Source organism: Salvelinus fontinalis, unplaced genomic scaffold, assembly GCF_029448725.1.
Source record: "Salvelinus fontinalis isolate EN_2023a unplaced genomic scaffold, ASM2944872v1 scaffold_1073, whole genome shotgun sequence".
Lineage (NCBI taxonomy): Eukaryota > Metazoa > Chordata > Actinopteri > Salmoniformes > Salmonidae > Salvelinus > Salvelinus fontinalis.
This window is the reverse complement of record NW_026601282.1, coordinates 1-15278: the sequence shown is the minus strand read 5'-3', so window position 1 is coordinate 15278 and position 15278 is coordinate 1. Positions and strand designations below refer to the sequence as shown.

At 44.1% G+C, this 15278-nt stretch overlaps 1 non-coding gene across 1 annotated transcript; it reads right to left on the bottom strand.

The window, feature by feature from the left end:
* Nucleotides 1–3180: 3180 nt before the first annotated feature.
* On the bottom strand, nt 3181–3367 carry LOC129848577 (U2 spliceosomal RNA). Its single transcript, XR_008758522.1, has one exon. It is a non-coding gene; the product is annotated as a U2 spliceosomal RNA (small nuclear RNA).
* Nucleotides 3368–15278: the final 11911 nt, after the last annotated feature.

Here is a 15278-nt window from a genome sequence, read left to right as displayed (position 1 = left end):
TTGAGTCGTGAAAGCCTGATGAAAGTGTTTTTTTTATGCATGAATATTTCTTCTTTTTTCCCTCTCATTTCAACCTGTTCAGTAATATTGTTGTCATGACAATGTTCCAGGAATTATTTTATCCAAACATACACCGGTGTCATAATGTTCTTTCTTGGGTATGCAGTCTGTTGTCAGGATGGTAATAGGACTACCGTTATTCACCAGGTTTCAGTCCATTTCAGTTCAGGAAGTACACTGAAATTACAATGATCTGCAATGCTTTTCAATGAGGAACATTTTTTTTTGGATTTACTTTCTGAATTGAAATAGAATTGACCCCAACCCTGTCATCCACTGGGGCGTACCTGTCCACGATGATAACTGCAGATCTGTCATCCACTGGGGCGTACCTGTCCACGGTGATAACTCTGCAGATCTGTCATCCACTGGGGCGTACCTGTCCACGATGATAACTCTGCAGATCTGTCATCCACTGGGGCGTACCTGTCCACGATGATAACTCTGCAGATCTCAGAAGGAAATGGGAAGAGAGCCTGAACCAGCAGGTGTTATTGTGCACTTGGAAGTATTGCATTTATACCTGCCGTGCTTTTTATACTTGAGGTTTCTTCTTCCTATACCCACCTAGTGCTTCAAAGGCTCTTGCCATTTTGAGGTGCATGAAGTCACGCCAATGTCATTTTGTTGAAATAACGTTGTCAGATGACTGTTGTTTTTGACCTGGGGCAATTGTGCACCGCCTTATGGGACTCCCGATCACGGCCGGTTGTGATACAGCCCAGGATCGAACCAGGGTCTGTAGTGATGCCTCTAGCACTGAGGTGCAGTGCCTTAGACCGCTGAGCATAACAATGTGTTTATAAATAATGTAAAATAATAAACAATTTGTCACATACACTGGAAAGGTGCAGTTTACAGGGTCAGCCATAGTACAGCACTCCTGGAGCAAATTAGGGTTATAAGTGCCTTGCGCAAGGGCACATTAACAGATTATTCACCTTGTCGGCTCGGGTATTCAAACCGTCAACCTTTCGGTTACTGGCCCAACACTAACCACTAGGCTACCTGCCACCCTTTATGATGGACACACAAATCAAATCAGAGTTAATTGGTCACGTACACAGATATATATATATAAAAAAAGATGCTTTTATCTTGCTCCAACAGTGCAGTAATACACATATAAACCAAAAAGTAATAGAAAGATATTAAGAAATATCAGAACGAGCAATGTCATAGACCGGAATATACAGTGTGTGTACACTACTTGTCAAAAGTTTTAGAACACCTACTCATTCAATGGTTTTTCTTTATTTCTACTATTTCTACTGGCCTCTTTCTAGAGCTCCGACTTCCCGATTCATCTCGAAAGCACCATAATAGCTCAGAAATGAGCGAAATGACAGGCTACTTTGACACTGACAAACTGAGATGAATGAAAACCACCTCTTCTTGAGTCCATCAATAGCCAACGCCTAGTTGTGTGGAGACTATAGGAAATTATAGTCCTAAAAATGCTTTCCAGTTTCACTGATTCACCCAAAGATGTGCGGCTCACTCACTGGTGATGGCCTATGCGCGCGTCCCCGACTGTAGACTATGCCTTGTATTGTACACTCCAATAGGCTATTTATCCTCTGTGGCAAACGTTTAGGCGTTCTCATGGTGTAGTAGGCTATTCTGAATTATTAAATGTATTTCTGAACAGACAGCAGTAACTCTATAACTTTGGCACATTTATTTCAATTTCTCATGCGTGCTTCAGCTCCTCCAGAACCCTTCGTATGATTCTATAAGGGGAATGATGAAGTGCGACGCTGGAGAGATGAGAGTTGCAGGCTCATGTCTATCAGAGCAGAGAGAGATTTTAGAAAGGGAATCTCATTCTAGTTTGGTGAGAGATACAGGGGGGGGGGGGGGGGAAGAAAAATTAAGGAGGAGGCAACTCGAATGAACTTTGTTCGTGTTTATTAGAACTTTACATTGTAAAAAGTGACACTTATTTTTCATGCCACGAGAGGTACCAGATCCGGCCAAATAGGGTCCGGAACGAAACAGTCCAAAACGTAGAGGTGCCGGATCTTGTTCCGACAGGATTCGGCTCAAATTAAGCACTTGAACTTGTGTTCCTCCACCTTTCCTTAGCTCTGTTGTGGATTGTGTTTCTGTACGCCAATGGAAAGTCGACAAAACAAAGAGCAAACCAGCCATGTATTGAATACATGGAATTGGATTGGGATGGTACTGATGAATGAATCAGGCACACAATCTGCTCATTTTTGAAATATTTTTTTGAAATCAGGTATCAAATTTGATTTGTAATATTGGTTGGTGAAATATGCTTAAAATGAGTCATTTCCCATAATTCTGTACCTTTGGATAGTTGCACTTCCAATTTTGATCATCATGATTTTAGTGACTGCAAAGAAAATGTATAGATCTACTGGGATTTTTAAAACACAAAACTAACTTCCTGTTTTGTCCGCTTGGACACAAGAGACAAGTATAGTCGCGTTAATCTTTTTTGTTGTTGCAAGCAGTCGTGTTCTTTTGATGAATGTATTTATGTTTTAAAAAGACAACTACATTTTGAAAATCCATTTCCTGTTTTGCAACAGCTCTGTAGGTCTTATGGACGCTGTTTTGAAACATGACAACCTTGTTCCAAATAAAATAGTAGGTTAAAAACAGTTGTTTCCTGATTGAAATAGTACAAGAGTACACCATGAGGGACTCGTTTCTCTACCAGCAGGTTGCGGGAGGACCACAGTGCGTCCTTCAGACACGTGAGGGTGGGCCAGAGCTTTGTGGAGGCCTTCGGCCCACCCCATAACAGCACGAGCTGGAGCGTTAGGTCTTCCCCTGCTGGCGGACATGAGATCAGGGCCTGTTTTCTTCCACAGGTCCCTGGCTGGTCTCCCAGGGAACATATATTTTCTTATGGAAAAGTTTTATTGTTGCATTTTCTTTGAAAACAGCTCATATATATTTTTGTACATCATATTATACACATAAAAACGGCATTAAAGCATCAAAAACTATTTGAATTTGTTTTGATTAAATGGGTGACTGAACACCATCTAGTGACATAGACTTGCTTAATTAAAAGCAATATCCATCATGACTATAATAAACGAACCATCCGGTTGGCTTCGTCTGCTTTTTCTTTACAACGGCAGGGGGTGCACCGTTCCTGGAGGTACTGCAATACCAGGTCGATGCGTGGAGTGGACGGAGCAAGCCCCTATTCCATCTCCCTATTCCAAAAATCAATTTAATATATGGTCCCCAGATAGGGGACGTATCAGATATTAAACTGATAAGAACAGATTTTTTTTTTTTTTTTTTTTTTTGGAAAAAGAATTTTATTTACATTTCTCATTGAAATACAATTACAAAATCAGTGCATTACATAACATCGATTCATAAAAACAGTATCCAAAAATAGTGTAACAATATAACAATAGCAAAACTACTCAAAAAGTGCAGTTCTGCAGAACCTGACCAGTATTATTACATTCAAGTTTAACTTGCCTCTAATAATCTCCAAAAAACAATACAAAGAATTCTATAAATACAAACATATACATATACCAAAGTGAATTCTGAATAAACCTCAGTGTATATCAAATATGTACAAAGGCTTAGCCTACATTTCAATTGGCTCTAAAAACATTTAAAGTGAAGGGTAAACCCCTTTCCATTTCTGTTTCACTGATACAATGCCCCACTTATCTATTTCGAATTGTATTCTTTTCCAAATGTCCTGTTTTATAAATTCAACTAATCCCGTCGGTGACCACTTGAGGGTGTCATTGACCGCACCACATCTGGCCTCCCAAAGTTTGGTCTTGATAAGGGACACCAGAGTCACTAATGCTAATAATTGCACCCTTTCCACATTTTTTAGTTCAAGTTTGGCTACCCCTTCATAATCAATGTTTTTTAAAATCACAAAAAATTGTTTAATTTTTCTCCAAACCAATTTGGCAAAAGAACATTCCCATAAAACATGGGGAATTGTTTCAATTGCAAAACAATTGTCCCTGGGACAAAATTTATTCAGGGTCAAATTATGATCATATAATGTTGATCTGACCGGAAGACGTCTGTGTAAAACAAGCCAATTAAAATCTTTCAGTCTGTTGTCTAACCCTTTTAATTGTGCCCGTAGCCAGGTGGAAGGCGATATTGGTAATCGGTCTCTAGGACGACAATTTTCTATTAATTTTTCGTATAGCAATCTGTGGTTGATTACGTTTTCTTTTACTTTGCAGACAGGGGTTTTCTTTGCCCATTCCACTATTTTCTTAAAATGTAATGGGATACTTTCAGCTTTTGGCTTACTATTATCCCATTCCACCATGAACCTTAACGGTACAGACAGCCAGAATTTGATTAAAATATGACATTTGTGTACAGAAGACGGCAAAAGACAACAAACGTTTGAATAGAACAACGCATCTAGTTTGAGAGGAATATGAGGGAAATCCCTTCCACCAGCCTCTATAGGCTGGTACATCCGATCTCTACGGATGTACTCATATCCCCCCCAAAAGAAATTAAACAGTGCCCGTATGAAAGTTTTCCTGAGAGACACCGGCATGGGAAACACATAGGCAAGGTGAAGTAATGAAGGCAGAATGTCCGCCTTCAGCACTAACACCTTCCCACTAAAGGATAGTCGCCTCACTTTCCACAGTCCCAATCTTTTATTAAGAGATACTAGTTTTTCTTTCCAATTAAACATGTCATCTTTAATTTCATTTCCGAAAGATATGCCGAGCACTACCATTGGTCCTGTGCACACAGTCAAACCACATAACTGATCAGTTCTCCATTTCCACGGTCCCATATATTTTATTTCTGTTTTATTCTTGTTTATCTTTGACCCAGAGGCAACAGAGAATTCATCCATGACTTTGATAGACTCTTTCAAGCTCAGGTCGTCCTGTAAATATAAAACTGTGTCGTCCGCATATTGCGAAATTTTTAGGATATCCCCTCCGGGTAAACGGATGCCTTTGATGTTGTAATTTGTCCTAATTGCGCATGCAAAAGGTTCGATATATAAAACATACAATAGAGCAGATAGAGGGTCCCCCTGCCTGACACCTCGTAATTGCTTGATGACCGTTCCCATATTCCCATTAATATTTACCCTGCTACCCACATTACTATAAAGAATTTTTACCCATTTCATAAAATTATTTCCAAACCCAAATTTTCCCATAACTCTAAATAAAAACTCATGGCTTACCATGTCAAAGGCTTTTTCCTGGTCCAAATTCACAGTAATAGCTGGCAAGTGCCTTTCCTCTAAATATGCTTGAACGTCTCTGTGCAATTGCAAGTTCCAGGTTAATTTTCTCCCCACCACACCGCATGTTTGGTCTAAACCAACAACATATGCCATGGCAGATGATAGGCGATTAGTTATGGCTTTGCTTAATAATTTATAGTCAACACACAACATTGTTAAAGGTCTCCAATTTGCTAATGTCTTGGGGTCTCCCTTTTTGTAAAGTAGAGAGATTACCCCCTCGCACATCGAACCTCCCATATGCTCCAAACCAAATATACTTCTAAACACTTCCAACAGATGACATCCAATTAAATCCCAAAAAACGATGTAAAACTCTTTAGAGAGCCCATCCACTCCTGGTACTTTGTTATCTTTCATGCTCTTCAGTGCCATATAAATTTCATCTAATTTCAATTCCCCTTCTAATTGGTCTCTAATATCTAAAGGTATCTGCACATCCACGCATTTTAAAAATTTAGTCCCCTTCTCATAATCAATTGTTTGTTTTTGAAATAGCTGAGAAAAGTGATGTGTAGCGACACCAAGCATGCCATCTCCATCCTCAACCATCTCCCCATCTTGGTCCAATAAAGCCGAAATAGTCCTCCTCTTTCCCCGTGATTTAATTTGTTTGAAAAAATATGCAGAGCACTTCTCATCATTTTCCCATTTATCCTGCTGACTTTTAAACATGAAGTCTCGAGCTTTCTTTTCAAAAAAAGCATGCTGCTTTTTCTGTAGGATACATAATTTGTCTTTATCTAATCCACCACCATTCAAATTACCTTGGATGTGTAGATCTTTTAGTTCATTCTGCAATTCATAAAAATCTTTGTGGGTATTACGTACTTTGTCTTTGCAAAAGTTCTGAATAAAAATCTTGATTCTTAATTTTGTGCTCTCCCACCACTCTATGACAGTAGAATAAAACGGTTTCATAGTTACACAACCCTGGAAAAAAGACCTAAATCTTCTCTCAAAAGTTGTGTCATGTAAAATGCCGTTATTAATTTTCCAATACCCTTTTCCAAATTCAATTGTTTTTAATTCTACTGTCACGGACAGGCAGCTGTGGTCCGAATAGAATACCGGGGTGACGCGCGCAGAGGACACACCGAGTCCACGCGGAGCAAACAGATAATCTATTCGGCTCCTCGCGCCCCTGCTGTTTTCCCAAGTGAAACCTGTAGCATCCGCGTGCTCCACTCTATACGTATCAACCAAATTATATTTACCTATTAAACTTTTTACAAGATGCCCTCCTAGATTACCTCGGTCGTATGATACATTAAAATCTCCCCCCATAAACACCTGTCTGTTTGTCATAAAAATAGCGTCTAGGTCGTTAAGCATTTCCCTCCTTTCCTTGGGTGTCGATGGTGCATACACGTTAATAAATCTAAAACATTTACCCCTCCAATCGATATCTACTATTAAAACCCTCCCGTGTACAGCCGAAAAACTCCCTACTATTTTTAAATCCCTATTCCCACATAGCACCCCAACCCCTGTTGAATGCACCCCGCCTACACTCCACCTCGACTCTCCCTGAACCCATTCCTGCGTAAACCTCTCCACGTCATTTTGATCTTTTAAATGTACTTCTTGTAAAAAACACACAGAGAAGCAAATGGAGGACAAATGGGAAAAAACAGTCGCCCTTTTAACTGGGTTCCTAAGCCCTCTAACATTTATGCTAGCTAGGTTTAAAAAAGACGACATGGGATAAGGAGGGAAACGGACTACTATCTAAAATATGACATTTTTCCATACTCACTTTAAATACATCTCCTCGTTAGGAGGCCTATCCGGGAAACGGTGGTCTCCTGCGGGAGGACTGTCCACAAGGATCTTGGTCGGGAAAACCCTTTCCTCCTCCATCTGTGTGGGCGCTGGAACACCGCTGGGTGCCAGACCGCTGCTGTCGATGGAGCTGCCTGACGGGGAAAGCAGAGTCTCCTCTGCGCTGCCCGGGTTTCCCTCGCCTTTCTCCTCAGACCTCCCGCTTTCCAAAACACTGAAACGGTTTCCCCCCAGAGCAGACTTCTCCGTCGCCTCCATGCTGATGAGTGGGGAAACAGGGCTCATCTGCTTCCTCTTCACCGAGCACTTCCTCCTCTCTCTCACCGTTGTCCAGCTCTCCCGAGCCGAGGGCGCGGTGGGCTCTCCCTTCTCCCCCTCCACTTGCTTGTTCCAACTCCCGTCGGTCTCTCCGCTCTCCTCGTGGGATGATGATGGCGTCTCACTCCCGCTCTCCTCGGACCCTCGCAGTTCTCTCTCCATCACCAGCTCCTCCACCACCTCCTCAATGGCGCGTAGTTCCAGTCCTTCTCCCTCGTCTGGTCTTTTCCCACTCTCTGGTCTTTTGTCGCTCTCCGCTCTTTTCCCGCTCACCGCTCTGGCGTAAGAGGGGGCTGCCTTCGGGCAGTGACGGAACAGGTGGTCCTCTGAGTTGCACAGACTGCAGCGCTTGGGCACGGTGCAATCCCTCATTATATGGCCCAGAGTCCCACAGTTTCTGCACCTTGTCTGGGTGCAGGCATCAGCGAGGTGCCCGTAGGTGCTGCACTTCCTGCAGAAACGAGGCTGACCAGCATACATAAGGTAGCCCCTGTCTGCTCCGATGGAAAAAGAAGCGGGAGGATGGCGGTAGCCATCATGGCCGCTCTCGTCCTCTTTAAGCAGCACACGGAACTGCCTCTTCCCTGTCCATATGCCCAGGGCGTCCTTAATGTCTCTCACTCCTGGCAAGATGGTCACGTACCGGCTGAGGTAGCACACTAATGTTTCCTCTGTGACCCATGGGTTGAACATGTGCACCGTTAGCACCCTCATGTTGTGCCTGCACAGGGACTCCACTTGAAACGCACTGAGGGCGGGTGCTGTCGCGTTCGCGCGGAAAAGCCCTCTCACCTCCTCCAGCCTGGTGATGGTGTAGAACGACACGTCGTAAAACTTCTCCGGTGTGTTCTGTTGCAGGCAGTGCACGTCGTCTGCTGTCAGGCGTAGCGGTCCAAAAAGAACTTCCTTCCCAAAACGAAATCTCTCCATCAAACTATCATTTCCGGTCCATTGAAAACGCAGCGTGTTCTTCAGTCCAGCGGCTGCTGACTGTGATGTGGCCGATGTCGACATCGCACCTCCTTGTGGATCCCGCGGGTACTTCTCGCGATCTTTTTCTTGATCTTAGCCAAAAGGCCGAGAAGCGATACCGCAATGCTTTCGGGAGGAAGGTGCCGTTCTCAGACACGTCAAATCCGGAAACGCTTACAGCAAAATGAGCTCTGTAAACTTTACATCAAATATCAAAGATTATGATGCTGTTAAAAAATGGTGGCATAGATCGGGATTTGATCAACGTCGGGAAAAGACACTTTTCACTGATACAATGTAACACATTGGTAGGATACAAAGTCACGCGTTCATCCGCCCTCCAATCGGAAACTAGACAAATCCTTATTGAGTTAAAACCAGATTTACAGCTAAATTGGAATAATCTATCAAATACGGGTGGGAGAAACAATTTGCAGATAATAATATTGACATAACATTTTATCTTTTATAAAATATCTCAGGAAGCGTTGATGCCACAAGGGAACAAAACAAATTGTCCACTTGGTGGCGCCAGACTTCCACCGACCGTCGCCTTGTACAAGCAGTTCTATGTTGTCAATAAAATACACTTGAATGTTGAACCACTTGACTTCAATACATACATCATCAACGCAAAAATAGCAATACATACATCATCAACGCAAAAATAGCCTATGTATTTTTTAATCTGTCTGTAGAGCCTTGTATGATAAGGCCATTGTGAGGAGGCCTTTATATATGGTATACCAGACACTGCTGTCGGGGATGCCATCCAGCACCCTGTCCATCAAACGCTCAAAAGTAGCTGGAGCGTTGCACAGGCCAAAACACAGGACCTTGAACTGCCAGTGTCCCCTGTTAGTGGAGAACACAGTTTTGGCTCTGGCCTCTGGGGAGAGGGGCACCTGCCAGTAGCTACTAAAATGAGCTAACAGTTCAAACTGAGCATGAAAAGCTTCCCAATCCGCCTTACCGGAATACTTCGGGGTCTTAACAGCTAGGGACGCAGCTGGGAACCGGGCGCCGCCATGTTTGTTTACATCCTGAGCCCCAGATTCCTCGTCGACGTCACACCTTCGGTCCGCCCACCAGAATCGGCGCGAAGCAGTCGACAAAGCGCTCATGCCCGCTTCAGCCGCCATCACTCTAATGTCCTCCCTCAAGCGGCCTCTGGGCTCCGACGCCCTGGCGATCTCCTCAGCCAGACCCAGCGACGTCCATTCACACGTACCTCATTGGCCATAATCGTCCCCTACCTCCACCTTCACTTTCGGATTCCCTCGAAGCATTTTCAACCCCGTTCTCACCTACGGTAGCTAGCCACAGAAGTCAGCTAGCTAGCTAGCTGGCTAACTTTTATCGACGTTTTTACTTCTGACACCAATGTAATGACCTGACTAGATCATAAAGGAACAATTATCCAGACAGAGGTTTGAGTTTACGAATTGACGGTTTATTAACCTAACTTTACACAGGCTACTGTTTGGCCGTAGCCCACAAGCCAACCGTGACCTTCTCTTGTGAAGCCCAGACGAAAGAGGGAGAACAAAGGGTGAACCTGGTCTTAACTTCCGATGCTCCACCCCCCTGCCCAACCCCCCTCCACGCCACTCCGCCAATCACCACGATGCCCGGCATCAGAACATTCCAGGCATTCCCGTGATTGGCAGATAGCAGGTTGATTGACATGTCGGACCCGCGAACACTGTGTACTGGTCAGTACAACACAACCACCTACTAGCCTAACACATAACACACAGCTGTCTGTGCGGGTCGCTACAATATGTTAAAAGTACATGTTGTTATTAAAACAATAAAATAACCTAAGAAATAATTAATTTTAAAAATATCCAATCTGTAAAAGCCATTTCAAATGTGCACATATAATTCAAACAAGAGTACTGTATACCTTTTTAAAGACATGTAAAACGGTTTAAAAATCCCATTATTAAAAAAGCGGTCTTCTCTCCTTTGTGGAGGAATGGGGTGAGTCCTTATCAAATTTGCCTCCTCCTGCTCTTCCGAATCAACTCCGCCCCCATTGTGGGGTTTTGCTAAGCTTAGCGTGCTAAAATAACTATAAACTAGAAGGATTTTGCATTAATTAAAGTTTAAGCTAAAGACTCATGTAGGCCTGACATTTGTCTTTGTTCTCAGGAGTAACAGTTCTCATAGCCTAACCATGAGGCCACAGCCTGAAATATGTGTGTATGCAACAATGTACAAGGCCTAATATATGAACAATAATGTGTGTGTGTGTGTGTGGCAAGAAGGGCTCTGTTCTGTGTGTCCGAAACTGTGCTAATCTTAGAGAGGCACAGGAGGGGTGTAGAGGGAGGGGGGTGAATCAGGAGACTGCTGACTGTGGTGTACAATAGACAATAACAGATCAACTATACACACGAAGAACATCTGTGAGGTTCTGAGTTATGCACTATAACCCAATACTATAACACATGTGATTGAATATTAGCAACTGTTGGCCTGGGAGCCTGGGTGTCTGTGTGTGTGTGCTGGAAGTAACAGTTAGCCTCAGATAAGTGTGCTGGGAAGCTGTGGTTAGCCTTGAGCGAGAACAGTGGGCTTTGTATACAGGTGCAAATAGCTCAGACAATGTTGCAGAGCTGTCTGACCTCAGTCTCTGGGGTGAGGGAGCGTAATCTACACAGCAACAGCGACGGGACACCAGAGAGCGCTAAGGGGCTGTGACTAGCTTAAGCGCCAACACCAACGATAGGCTGGGTGAGTCTAAACCACGCCCAGTCTCTACTCTGACAGGCCGGCTCGGAAACGGGAATTATCTCTGTCATGAGTATATTATAATATCTTTGTCAGGAACAAATCAGTTCTCTGTCTTGTCCTGCGTGATGACACAGTGACCCCGTATATACGGAAATTGCATTTGCCATTTATTAACTTTTGAATTAAACAATTATTTTAACCAAGTTCAGGTGTGCTATTGTTCCTATCTCAGTTGAACCTTCGCAGCCTTAACACCATCCTTCAGGGCCCAGAAGAGATCCCTCCCCTAGGCGCCGCAGCACTGTCAGGCCATGGCGGCCGGGACCTTAGATGTTGTGGGTGATACTTTGTCTGGGGTCGAGACTATTTTGTCCATACCACCTCAGGGCTTCCGTGGCTCTCAAGGCCACTACCTGGTGGGGGGTCTCCACCCGTTTCCCTACCAACAAGTTGTCAGAGGACCACAGTTTGTCCTTCAGACACCTGAGGGTGAGCCAGAGCTTGGTGGAATCGGCCTTCGGTCCACCCCATACAGCACGAGCTGAGGTGTTGTGTCCTCCCCTGCTGGCGGACACGGGGAGATCAGGGGGCTTCTTTCCACAGGTCCCTGGCTTATTTCACTGCAGTTACTCTTCTCTTCCTTATAGTTTCTTAATGTTTGGTATCTGTTTTGATATTTATATTGACATTGGTGGTACATAGACAGCGGAGACTGGGACAGGCCTTTCTCCAGTATTAACACTAAAGCTCACCACACCTCCTCCTCTTCCTCCAACTTTCTCCTCTTCCTCATCTTCTTTTGTTTCCTCCTCTCAACTCATTTATTTAACTAGGCAAGTCAGTTAAGAACAAATTCTTATTTACAACGACAGCCTACCGACCGGGCCAAACCCGGACGACACTGAGCCAATTGTGCACCGCACTACGGGACTCCCAATCACGGCCGGTTGTGATACAGACTGGAATCAATCCAGGGTGTCTGTAGTGACGCCTCTAGCACTGAGATGCAGTGCCTTAGACCGCTGTGCCGCTCGGGAGCCCAACAATGCCAAATCACTTATCTACCAATTTAAATCAACCTTTAAGTATCATTTATCTTGTATTCCCTGAACATCCAAACATAAAGGTGGATAAGAGATATTATGCTTTCAGACAGGCTGTGTCCTGCAAATCTGTGCTTTTATCTGGGAGATATTGAATCTCTCTTGTCTTACTAATAACTTTTAGAATTCTAATTGAATGGAGAAGCAGCCTAAATCCTCTTGATTTTCATCACCTTAGTTTTATCTCTTGTGAAGTTTCAGAAGCATGTGATTGTAACTGAGATATCCAAGATGTCTGTGGATTGACCGATAGCTTGGCTACTCAATGAAGACAACCATTGTTTTACTGTACTAAGATTACCACAAGTGCTTGTGAATGTAAAAAAATCTTTCTTGAAGAACTATTTCTTCACAATTTTTTTTACAGAAGGACGTTCAGAGAACAACCAGCCCATTGTTGGACCAGGCTGTATTCTCCCTTTCTACTGGTTCTGTTATGATGGGTTCATAAAGACTGTTATTCAGGAACCGCCAGGTGTAGCAGACTGTCTCAAAGGAGAGTACCACTTTGCAGGTGTAGCAGACTGTCTGAGGAGAGTACCACTTTGCAGGTGTAACAGACTGTCTCAGAGGATTACCACTTTGCAGGTGTAGCAGACTGTCTCAAAGGAGAGTACCACTTTGCAGGTGTAGCAGACTGTCAGAGGAGAGTACCACTTTGCAGGTGTAACAGACTGTCTCAGAGGATTACCACTTTGCAGGTGTAGCAGACTGTCTGAGGAGAGTACCACTTTGCAGGTGTAGCAGGCTGTCTCAGAGGAGAGTACCACTTTGCAGGTGTAGCAGACTGTCTCAGAGGATTACCACTTTGCAGGTGTAGCAGACTGCCTGAGAGGAGAGTACCACTTTGCAGGTGTAGCAGACTGTCTCAGAGGAGAGTACCACTTTGCAGGTGTAGCAGACTGTCTCAGAGGAGAGTACCATTTTGCAGGTGCAGCAGATTGTCTCAGAGAGTACCACTTTGCAGGTGTAACAGACTGTCTGAGGAGAGTACCACTTTGCAGGTGTAACAGACTGTCTGAGGAGAGTACCACTTTGCAGGTATAACAGACTGTCTGAGGAGAGTACCACTTTGCAGGTGTAGCAGACTGTCTGAGGAGAGTACCACTTTGCAGGTATAACAGACTGTCTGAGGAGAGTACCACTTTGCAGGTGTAGAAGACTGTCTGAGGAGAGTACCACTTTGCAGGTATAACAGACTGTCTGAGGAGAGTACCACTTTGCAGGTGTAGCAGACTGTCTGAGGAGAGTACCACTTTGCAGGTGTAGCAGACTGTCTGAGGAGAGTACCACTTTGCAGGTGTAGCAGACTGTCAGAGGAGAGTACCACGTTGCAGGTGTAGCAGACTGTCTGAGGAGAGTACCATCTCCAGCAGGCCACAAATGTGCATGTGTTTGCTCAAACGTTCAGAAACAGACTCCATGAGGGTGGTGTGAGGGCCCGACGTCCACAGGTGGTGGTTGTGCTTACAGCCCAACACCGTGCAGGACGTTTGGCATTTGCCAGAGAACACCAAGATTGGCAAATTCGCCACTGGCGCCCTGTGCTCTTCACAGATGAAAGCAGGTTCACACTGAGCACATGAGCACGTGACAGACGTGACAGAGTCTGGAGACGCCGTGGAGAACGTTCTGCTGCCTGCAACATCCTCCAGCATGACCGGTTTGGCGGTGGGTCAGTCATGGTGTGGGGTGGCATTTCTTTGTGGGGCTGCACAGCCCTCCATGTGCTCGCCAGAGGTAGCCTGACTGCCATTAGGTACCGAGATGAGATCCTCAGACCCCTTGTGAGACCATATGTTGACACATGCACATTTGTGGCATGCTGGAGGTCATTTTGCAGGGCTCTGGCAGTGCACCTCCTTGCACAAAGGCAGAGGTAGCGGTCCTGCTGCTGGGTTGTTGCCCTCCTACGGCCGCCTCCACGTCTCCTGATGTACTGGCCTGTCTCCTGGTAGCGCCTCCATGCTCTGGACACTACGCTGACAGACACAACAAACCTTTTTGCCACAGCTCGCATTGATGTGCCGTCCTGGATGAACTGCACTACCTGAGCCACTTGTGTGGGTTGTAGACTCCGTCTCATGCTACCACTAGTGTGAAAGCACCGCCAGCATTCAAAAGTGACCAAAACATCAGCCAGGAAGCATAGGAACTGAGAAGTGGTCTGTGGTCACCACCTGCAGAACCATTCCTTTTTTGGGGGTGTCTTACTAATTGCCTATAATTTCCACCTTTTGTCTATCCCATTTGCACAACAGCATGTAAAATTTATTGTCAATCAGTGTTGCTTCCTAAGTGGACAGTTTGATTTCACAGAAGTGTGATTGACTTGGAGTTACATTGTGTTGTTTAAGTGTTCCCTTTATTTTTTTGAGCAGTGTATATATAGTTTCACAGACAAATTGTTGCATTTTTTTCTGTTTTGTGTGAATTCGTTAAGAATAATATAAAACCAGTCTGCACACCACCAAGGTGAATTGGTTTAGTTTCAGACAGTAGCCTTCAAGTAACAAAATATAATTCAGTTGATTGAACATTAAATGTATTTCAATATGATTAAAATGGTCCTAGAGCCTACTGTTTATATTTTAAAACAGTCATCGTTTTGCATCAGAAGCATATTTGTATTCGTCGCTTGTTTGTATAAATTGCAAAGGCATTGGCAACTTTGTATTTGTAGTCAACTTTGTTCAGATGTTATCGGCGGTCACAGACGGAAAAACACATGTGATTCTAGGTTCATGTTTTACCGGAGATCTGTTTATTTAAAATATTTTTTTAAACATGTACGGACGCATTTAGCTGTTCTCCGAGTGGTCTGAGGTAGTTTATTAGATTTACGAGTGTTTTCCAGTGCAACGTTAATAAAAATGTTTTTGTGAAACCGCTCGGGAAATTGTACGATGTTCCTACGAAGGTTCTAACGAGTCATTTATCCGTAACATGCTTTTGGGAAACCGGGCCCTATTCTGTTTGAATGATTCTAATCTTATGTGCCGTCCTCTTTTAAAATAAATTCAATAAATTGT